Genomic DNA, 10,791 nt, shown 5'->3' with positions numbered 1-10,791 from the left:
ATGATGAAGGGGAACCATGTGTTTGGTAAGCAAACCTAACTAGATCGGTAGATCAATTGTTGTTTGTCGGAGGAAGGGAGAGACATAACTAATGAGGTAGATCGATCGACGCGTGGGAAAAAACGAGTTATAAGGACCTAGCTAGCTATATGTATAGCGGGAGATCGGTCGGTGTATGTCCATTAGTTAGAGGCAAATAAGGCCTGACGAGGCGGATAGACAGAGAGAATGGAGCTAGGAGGTGGTGCGAGAGGCCCAGCTACTAGTTAGATAGGGGGAGGAGTGTGCGGTTGTGAGATCGATGAAAATAGGGGCGACAGTTTACACGTGAGTGGGACCGTATGAAAGACACGAGGCAAGGACACATAAAGGAGCAGATTGAAGGTGCGTGTGTATGTTATAGGCAGACATCGCTGGAGAGGTTTATCGATCGGTGTGTGTCGGAAAGGGGTTGTCGAGACTGTGGGAGAACGACCTAAAGAAGAAAAAAAGGAATGTGCACGATGGATAGAATGCTGAGGGAGGGGGAGGGCGAGGAGGGCGTGTGCATGCACGAGAGAAAGTTAGTGGTAGCTACAAAGGTTAGAGGATTGTGTGGGTGTAAGAGACTAACAAAGATCATAATTTGATATGAAAGTGGATTCAAATATTTGAATAGGAGATCATAGTGTTTTAAACATATGCATGCATGAATATAGCGGTGATACGCGTGTTGTGGTTTTGCACATGTTATACCATAATGTGATAATGCATGGCGTTTGCAACTCACAGCTAAATGTCGAACAATCTAAACCATACTATACATCGAACAATCTCACATTTTATTTGAATTTGTGATAATGTGTGGCGTTTGCAGCTTACAACTAAATATCGAACAATATAAACAATACTATATATCGAACATTCTCACATTTTATTTGAATTTGTGGTAATGTGTGGTGTTTGCAACTCACATCTAAATACTTGTAGGCGTAGGGGGCGGGGCACCATACATAATGTGATAAACACATTATACATATGAGACATGGTTTAGTTTGTGAAGATCTAGCTAGAGCTTGAAATGTACTATGATTTGAAATCAACATAAAGTGGATTCAAAAAATCGAGTTCGAGTTCATATAGTACACATAGTTCATATGTAACTCGCGCCTAATCATGTGGTGTGCTGTGAAGTTAATACACAAATGATGGTTTAACTTGACAATAATGACGATTGTAGATCTTATTAAAATAGAGAAACAAATTCAAACGCTTTGACTTCACAACAATCATTATTGTAGATCTTATTCAAATAGAGAAATGAATTCAAATTTAGTTCATATTGACGCGGTAGTATATACGTTTGGAATGGACTAAAACGTTCATTTGAGTACTAGGTTGCATGCATTATACACGTAGCGAAATATTTTAATTGAACATCACATGAGTTCAAAGTTTTGAATGACATTTGTAGTGCGAATTGATTTGGTACAGTACACGTTAGGCTTGTCCGGAAATTTCAACCCGCGCCTTCTTAGCCCGAAATATTTAAGATAAATCTTTGTCTCATTGTGCTCCGACAACTCCCTCCATCTCAACCCGCGCCTTGCTATTCCAAAATTACAACGCGCGCGAAAACTCCCACATCCTGTGAAATCCCGACACGCGAAATGCCCGTGATACCCCTGAACCGAAAGAACCGCCTCAAATCGGTGGGGGTACTTTCGTAACTTACCCCACATTTCGGACAAGCGCATCCCTAAGCGATGGTTCCCCACTCCCATCCCATCCGCCCACCCATTCGTACACCGAGGCCGGGAAAACCCGCGAAGCCCCACACCCTCCTCCATCCGCCACCCAGCCGGAGCCTGTTCCCCAACAACGTCGTCCACAGCAACACCTCGACGTCCCTCATCCACCGTACCGGATGAGGATCCGTCGTCGATCTGGTCCTCCCGCCGGTTCAGCCACCCCGTCCTCCACCTCCAAGGAGCTGCCCCGATGTTCCCCTCGTCTTTCGCGCCACCTCCATTCACACACCACCGTCTTCAGCTACACCACTGGAAGAGCATCAGCATCACCGTTTCCTCTGATGAAGCTGCGGCCTAATCGGCGCCACCAAAGAGGTTGTACACTAAGATCTGCATTTTCTTCTTGATTCGATCTCACGGTGCTTCCGGCGCTTGGTCCTGAGCCGACACGGCGTGGCTCCATCCACCGCGGCATCGCCGGCCACTTCCTCCATGGCGTCGCTCCCTCGGCGGCGACGTCCACATCAGTAGGAGCTGCTGCTGCTTTAGCTCTCTCTCGCGCTGCTGCTCTGCTCTTGCTCTCGGTCCCCTGCCTAGTCTGCTCTTGCTCTTGCTCGCGCTGCTGCTCTCGCTCTTGCTCTTGCTTGTGATGCTGCTCCGATTTAGCTACACTTCCGTCGACTGCATCGACTTTTGGGTCAGTCGATTTTCAGGGGGTGGGGGGGCTCGCCGGAGTTAAGGAAGAACCAGCCGCAGCGGGGAGGGGGCTCGCCGGAGAAGTACACCACTATCTATCTAAAGGTTCAGGGTGGGGGCGGTGGTCGCCGACGGTGGTGGGGCAGTGGCGTGGGGATCGCCGGAGAAAAAGCTCGGCACGGGGGGGCCTAGAGGGATGGCTGGGGCGGCGGCGGACCGGCGGTGGGGAGTGTTTTCGGGGCGGGCAGGGCGGCTGTTTGGCCGGTGGTGGCTGGTGGCTCGGGGGGTGGAGGTTGAAGATGAACTGCAGGCCCTTGATTTCGTATCCAACGGCTGCAAAATCGACTGACCAGAGATGAAAAAGTCAGTCGACTGACGTGTAGCCTCACCTCTAGTGCGTTCAGTTTCGACAGTAAAATTCAGCTTCGACATCAAAATTCAGTTATGACAGTTAAGTTCAGTTTCGACAGTTAAATTCAGTTTCGACAGGTAAGTTCAGAGATGAGCAGCTGATGTATACATCTAGCACTTTGTGGTTATGTATTTTACGTCATCTATTGGAGATGCTATTAGATTTCCACTCAGGTTAACGTTGTCTCTCTTGTCCTGCTTCAGCCTCAGCGTCGTACAACTCACCGGAGCTGCTCCAACGACGAAACCCTCCATCACAGCGGGGCAGTACCTCGGGCTCCATCTCCAGACGCCTAAGATCTTCTTCCCCTCCTCCGACAGCCAAGTCAGCCGGAGCATCCTCACCGGCCAACCCAATCACGCTGAGATCGACATGGCTTCGCCAAAGAGGTTGTACACTTCTTGTGGTTTGACTTAATCTCACCATACTTATTTGCATCCTGTGATCTTCCAATTCTTGTGAACCAAACACCCAGATTGGCAGAAATCATGTGTTTTTAAATTCTCTGTTTTGCACGTGCATTCCTATCCTATTCCTGTCTATTTCCTATCCCTGCATTGTTAGAATCCTCAAATTCAAACAAGCCCTTACACAATTACTTCTGTTACAGATATGTGTCAAAGAAAACCTTGTGTGGTTTTTCCTGCTCCCGCGGTGCTGTTTTCCACCCCAGCTCAACTGCTCCAACGACAGAAGGGTTCGCCACAGCAGGGATCCGCTCTCCAGACTGTCTTTCGCCGCCTCAGATCTTCTTCCCCGCGACCGGCAGCTACGACAGCTGCATTACCATCATCAACTGAGCAGATGACCTTGAGGACTACACGGGTCCGCAAGAGAGGTCGCACACTTCCGTGTCTGCTTACGTTATGCATCGCTTAATATGATGGCATGCTACTTTATCATCGTGTTCACCTATTAGACTCCGACTCAGGTTCAAACTTATGCTGAAACTTGAGTTTTTAAATGGTTGTGGGGTACATATTGGGGCAGCAATCAGTACTATCTGTCTACTATCTGGTTAATCTCGGGTGTCTACTATGAGTTTCATGTTGGGTGCAAACAAACATTAAAGGAGCCATTATCTGTATTTTTTAACTAAAGCTATTATCTGCCTGCTATCATTGGTTTTGGGTCTATCCACAGTTTGCTACCATCACTCTGGATTTGTGCATGCACTCCTTACATAATCTCACTATGTTTTATTCCTATGCATGTCAATTATTGTACACAATGGAACTGAACATGTAGAGCAAAAGAGATGAGCCTTGCGTGGCAATAAAATTTCATGCAGACGTCGCTCCATGGTGGGCGCAAAGGCAGCCCCCCTCCACCCATTTCAGATCGTAATCAAGAGGAAGATAAATGTTCTGAGGGGGATTCAGAAGCAGAAGACCACTCCTATTTACCCCATGAGGTCTTCGCTCTAACTTGGCATGCTGATGTTGGTTATATCATGCATACGGTGCCTTGCATTGCTTACTTTATACATCAAATATGTCAACTGCTTAGTTTAGACATGCTTTGTGTGAATGCCATCTGTTTAGTTTATTCATCATTTATGTGAATTATGCAATGCCATCTTGTTTAGCCAGGCATCATATATGTGAATTTTGCAATGCCATCCTGCTTAGCCAGTCATCTTATATGTGAATTATATCAGGCCATCCTTTTTTTCGTTACGTATTACATTTGTCAACAATGTTAGTACATTCAACTACTCTTCGTGTGCATCAGCCATTTGACACGGTGATGGAAAATTCTGGACTGAAAACAAGGTCTTCAGAGCAGACTATGCTATCTGACGAAGCGCATATCTCGCTGGTTACGGATAGCTCCTCAGAGGAGGATTCAGAGACAAATGACCAGTCCTATCCCCCCCGAGGTGCATGCTCTAACTTGGCAGGGTTATGTTGCTCATATCGTGTGTATGGTATCTTGCATTGCTATGTCATTTCCTTAGTTTAGACATGATTTGTGTGAATGCCACCTGTTTAGTGTCTAATTACCATATATGTGAATTATGCAATGCCATCTTTTTGCAAGACATTATATATGTGAAGTATGCAATGCTATCTTGTTGCAAGGCATTATATATGTGAATTATGCAATGCCATGCTGTTTAGCCAAGCGTCATATATGTGAATTATATCATGCCGTCCTTTTTTGTATTTCTCATTGCTTTTGTCGACAATGTTTGTATATTCAACTGCTCTTCCTATGCATCAGCCATTTGAATTGGTGATGGAGAAATCTGGAGTGAAAACAAGGTCTTCAGAGCAGACAATGCTACCTGGTGAAGTAGATATGTTGCTGGTTACAGATAGCTCTTCAGAGGAGGATTCAGAGGCAGATGACAAGTCCTATTACCCCCCTGAGGTGTATGCTCAAACTTGGCACGGTTATATTACTCATATCATGCATATGTTGTATTGCAATGCTTAGTTTTTACATCATATACACGATGTTGAATGCCATCTCCTTAGTTGACACATCATATATGCGATTGCCCTCTGCTCACTTCCTTAGTATATAAATCATATATTTGAATTATATCATGCCATGATGTTTACATAGACGGCATGTATCTGAATTATGGCATGCCAACCCATTTTCTAAAGACATAATATAGTTATATCATCTCATCCTGTTCACATAGTCATCATATTTTGAATTATCTCATTCTATCCGTGAATTATATCATGCCATCATGTTTCCATCGACAGCATGTTTGTGATTTATGGCATGCCAACCACTTTAATAGACACATCGTATAGTTATATCATGTCATCATGTTTACATAGTCATCATATTTTGAAGTATGTCATTCTATCTTGTGTAGTTAGCCATCATACATGTGAAATTGTGTCATGCTATCATGTTTAATTAGCCATCATATATTTGAAATTATGTTCTGCTATTCTGTTTGGTTAGACAACATAAATGTGGATTATTTCATGCCCTGTTTTCTTCCCTACTATCCATTGCACCTGTCTATCTTACAATGTCTGTACATTCAATTACTTTTCTTGTTTATTAGCCATTTCAATTGGAGGGGGTGATGGCAGTATCTGTGGGAGTAAAAACACGGTCTTCAGAAAAGATCGTGCTACCTGTCGATGGAGATAGAACCACGGTTGGACTTGCCCGAGAACCAGCCCCACCACACATAACCCAGACTCACGCAGATTGTACCCCTACCCAGTTGGATAGAGAATCAGCTACACCCCTTCTAACCCCAACCCCAGTAGATAGTAACCCAGTTCCCGTTGACACAGCACCGTCTCCACCACAGAGCACCCAAACACGAGCAGTTAGTAAGGCAACTGCAGTGCCCAAAGCACGAGGACCACCACTCCGAACCCCAAGTCAACGCTTAAAGCAGAAGAAGAATTGTTCTCAGGTCAGGTTCCGTAGCTATGGTTCATACTACTTTGCACTTGCATCACTGTATTTACTCATACCAACTAATTTCAAATTTGAAGGATGCAATTGAAACTCCAATGGCGCAACAGGTATGTTTTAAACCTGTTTCTTTAACGTGTTTGCTATTGTAACTTGCTCTATGTTGATTTCAGTTTCAATTGAATAAGCAGTTATGTTCTCATGCCATGCACATTACAAGTGTTGTTATTGCTGTGTAGTTTCCCACACTTATATTCTGTCTATGCTGCTTTGTCTTAAATAGATATGATTCTATCTGTATCTATCTTGATTTGGCAACATAAACTAGAATGATATAGACCATACAGTGACCATACTACATAGATATATGTTTGTTTCATGTTGTTATCCTGTCCACCTTACTACTGAACTGGTTTACAAAAATGAGTTTCATATACTACATTGTAAACCTGTGATGTGTTTGTTTGTTTCTCCTTTAGAACGCGGATAAAATATTGGAGAAGAGTACCCCGTTATGCAATGGTAAAGGAAGTAATGCAGATCAGGTTCAAGATAGTGAGACATCCCTGTTGTTCTCCAAGAAAGCTGATAAAAACTATATTGAAGACACTAAGACAACCCCAAAGTCATGTCTTGATGTAGTGTTCGAGTTACTGGCTACTACTGCTGGCACCAGCTCTTCGTACTCGCTGCCTGTATCAGTTTGGCTTCTTGAGTCTCAACTTCAAGTTGAAAGACATCGATCAGATGTTATGTGACAGGAAGCCGAAGGACTGAGGAAGTTCCTGCAGAATTCAGATGCATACTTTCTGGTGCAACAGCAAGTGCTGGAGGATTTAAGAGCCAAACAAGAGAAAGTTAATAAGCTTGCTAAGCATCTTGCCAGCATTGTGGGTACCCAGGATATTGTTTCTTGAGCTCTTCTGAAGTGGTTTCAGTTCTGGACTTGTTTTGCTGCGGCGTTTATATGCTACTTTGTTCCCTATATTTGCACTGGTGGCCAACATTGATGCCCAGTGCATGTAATATGTGTAATAGCCGTGATAGCCTAGCGTAAGTTACTTGCTTATTTATTTCCGTTATCTTGTTTATTTGTTTTCTTGTAGTCAGTGCAGTTCTTTTTCCGCGGTTTGCTAGTGGCCGGAATAACCTATTTTTTAAAACTAGGCCACATTAACGATGGGCTACATATTTATTGTAGGCCTCCTATGGGCCGTAGACACAATGGGCCTTCTAAGGGCCGTAGACACAATGGGCCTTCTACGGGGCGTAGACACAATGGGCCTTCTACGGGCCGTATCATCAATGGGCCTTCTACGAGCCGTATGATCGGTTGGCCAAACATGGGCCAATAACAGACCACATTATGGCCGTAAATTGGCTAGAGTTGAAATCGTCCGTTCATGGGCTGACCATAACGGGCCATCATTAATAGGTCATATTTGATGACGCTATGAAAACGGCCAAACGTATTAACGGGCCACAAACGGGCCGACTGTAACCACGGCTGTATTTGGCCCACAAGCTGAAAATGACAGTAACGAGCCGAAAGTAAATGAATGCTGGAAATGAGCCCAAGAATAAATGGGCCCTAAGAAGGCCGAAAGATAACATGGGCTAGAAACGGCCCAACGGAATAATGGGTCGTTAGTGGGTATAAAGTGATACACTGTTCATTACGGGCCAGCTTTACCATGGGCCATTAATGGGCCGAGGGTTACTAAGGGCCTCATATGGGCCAAAAGATGTCATGAACCATACATGGCCGGAAGTTAAAACGGGCTGGAATTATATTGGACGGCCCAAATGACGCTACTGGGCCTAATTTGGATAGGCCGTAAACGGGCCCTGGGTTAGCGGGCTGTAAATGGGCTATATGCGAACAGGCCGTTAACAGGCTTGCCGTAGGCCGGCCTGCCACCTTTTGACCAAGTCAAACGGGCCGGCCTTTTCACAGGAATGGGCCTCTGTTGGGCCGTGCCACGTGTCGACGTATCATAGGCACTTTGGGTCCAATGAGTGGATGACGTCTGTCCCAACGGTGAGCTGACACGTGTTTCCTCCAGCCAATGATGATTTTACACGTGGAAATCCCCATTGGTCGGGGCTGCTAACGGGTTATCGGATCCAAAACCGGACCCGATAGCTTAACAGTGTTCCGTTACGGTGGATGCCACGTGTCGGTCACCCTTGACGAAAGCACTTCTATGACGCGCGATTTATCGTCATGGAAGTGGACACTTCCGTGATGATAATTTTGTTAATGTCATGGAACACTTCTACGACAGCACAGGTATGACTATCTTGATTCTGTCATAAATTTGTCATGGATGTACATGCATGACAGAAAACATGACCTACTGTGACAAACACGTATCATCACGGAAGTGTATTTTTTTAGTGGTTAGAAGCTAAACTAAGATTGCACAAATGATGTAAAATATACAACTACCTATGTTCCTAAGTACAAGTAATTTTTTTTGAGATTTCAATATGAACTACATACGGATGTATATAGAATTATAGATATAGTTTAGATTAGAATCTAGATTCACTCATTTTGCTTATGTAGTCTATATTGGAATCACTAAAAATACTTATATTTAGGAATAGATGGTGTATAAGACATGGGATGCAGCTAACCTCGACAGCAAACAACAGCATCGCCCATTGTAGCCCTGTGTAAGTACATGGAAAGCCAATGTTAACTACAACAGGGTTAACATCCACCAAAAATAGCAAATGGTAATAAAACGGTAGCATTTGTAGTGATATCTTCATTTCGAAAGAGTAGCACGGTAGCAAAGGGACGGATTAAAAAATGGATACAACTGTTAATTGCAACAGGCTTAACAACATCCTAATTCATGTTTTGTAAGTTTGTAGCCATTGAAATACAACTCTTTAAAAATGGATACAACTGTTAATTGCAACAGGCTTAATGGCCATTGAAACCGGTATTGATAAAAATGCAATTGGCAGAGTTAAACATCATAGGGCAGGTGCTGCCAGAGCAGATAATGGCCTAGTTGTCTATAAAAAGGTAGGGAAAATAGCTCAAACTTGTTAGGCATGTTTACTACAACATGCTTAATACATCGACAGTACAAAACATAGCAATTAATTGCAACTGGTATTGGTAAGATTGAACTGGTGGGTACATACTTAGTAAGTCCTGAGAGGTAGTTGCTGGGGCACTTCATCTTGGCCAGAGCCCGCCCAAAGTCAGCGGCGGCGGAGGTGAGCTGTTCCTCCGGGTTGAAGCGTGGATCAGTGCCATTGACATGTGTACCTACAGGCAACCAGTAAATGGTAGAAGTTAAACTGCAATTGCACAAATCATGTGAAATAGGGTAAGACATGGGATGCAACTAACCTTGATGGCAAACAATAGCATCGGCCGTTATGACCCTGCGTAAGTACATGGACAAGCATGTTAAGTACAACAGGGTTAGCAACCACCAAAAAAGCAAATGGGGCAGCATCTCTAGTATATCTTCATTGCGGAGAGTAGCATGGTAGCAAATGGACAGATTAAAAAATGGATACAATTGTTAATTGCAACAGGCTTAACTACATCCTAAGTCATGTTTTGTAAGTTTGTAGCCATTGAAATGCAACTGTTTAAAAATGGATTCAACTGTTAATTGCAACAGGCTTAATAGACATTGAAACCGGTACTGATAAAAATGCGATTGGCATAGTTAAACATCACAAGGCAGGTGCTGCCAGAGCAGAGAATGGCCCAGATGTCTATAAAAAGGTAGGGAAAGTAGCAAAAACGTGTTAGGCATGTTTACTAGAACATGCTTAATACATCGACCGTACAGAACATAGCCATTAATTGCAACTGGTATTGGTAAGATTGAACTGGTGAGTACATACTTGGTAAGTCCTGAGAGGTAGTTGCTGGGGTACTTCATCTTGGCTAAAGCTCGCCCAAAGTCAGCGACGACGGAGGCGAGCTGTTCCTCCGGGTCTAAGCGTGGATCAGTGCCACTGACATGTGTACCTACAAGCAACCAGTAAATGGGTAGAAGTTAAACTTCAATTGCACAAATTATGTGAAATACTGTAAGACATGGGATGCAGCTCACCTCGACGGAAAACAAAAGCATCGGCCGTTATGACCCTGTGTAAGTACATGGACATGCATGTTAAGTGCAACAGGGTTAGCAGCCACTAAAAATAGCAAATGGGCAGCATCTCTAGTGATATCCTGAGTCATGTCTTGTAAGTTTGTTGCTGGTATTGGTGAAATTGAGCTGGACACGGTAATATTTGAACATCACACAGTGTGTAGTACTGAAATAAACAAGGCACAAACATGCTTAATACATCAACCGTACAAATCATAGCTGTTACAAGTGGTATTGGCAAGATTTAGCTGGTCAGATCTTACCTGTTAAGTCCTAGGGGGTAGTCACTGGGGGACTTCATTTGGTCCAGAGCCTGCACCATGTCGGCGGCGACAGCGGAGGCGAGGTGTTCCTCCGGGTCAACACGCACAGCGGCCATCGCGCCATGGACCGCCATTAGCTCCTGGCGGGG

The sequence above is a fragment of the Triticum aestivum genome, chromosome 3D (genome assembly GCF_018294505.1).
Source record: "Triticum aestivum cultivar Chinese Spring chromosome 3D, IWGSC CS RefSeq v2.1, whole genome shotgun sequence".
NCBI lineage: Eukaryota > Viridiplantae > Streptophyta > Magnoliopsida > Poales > Poaceae > Triticum > Triticum aestivum.
The sequence above is the reverse complement of the archived record's forward strand: the minus strand, read 5'-3'. Positions refer to the sequence as shown.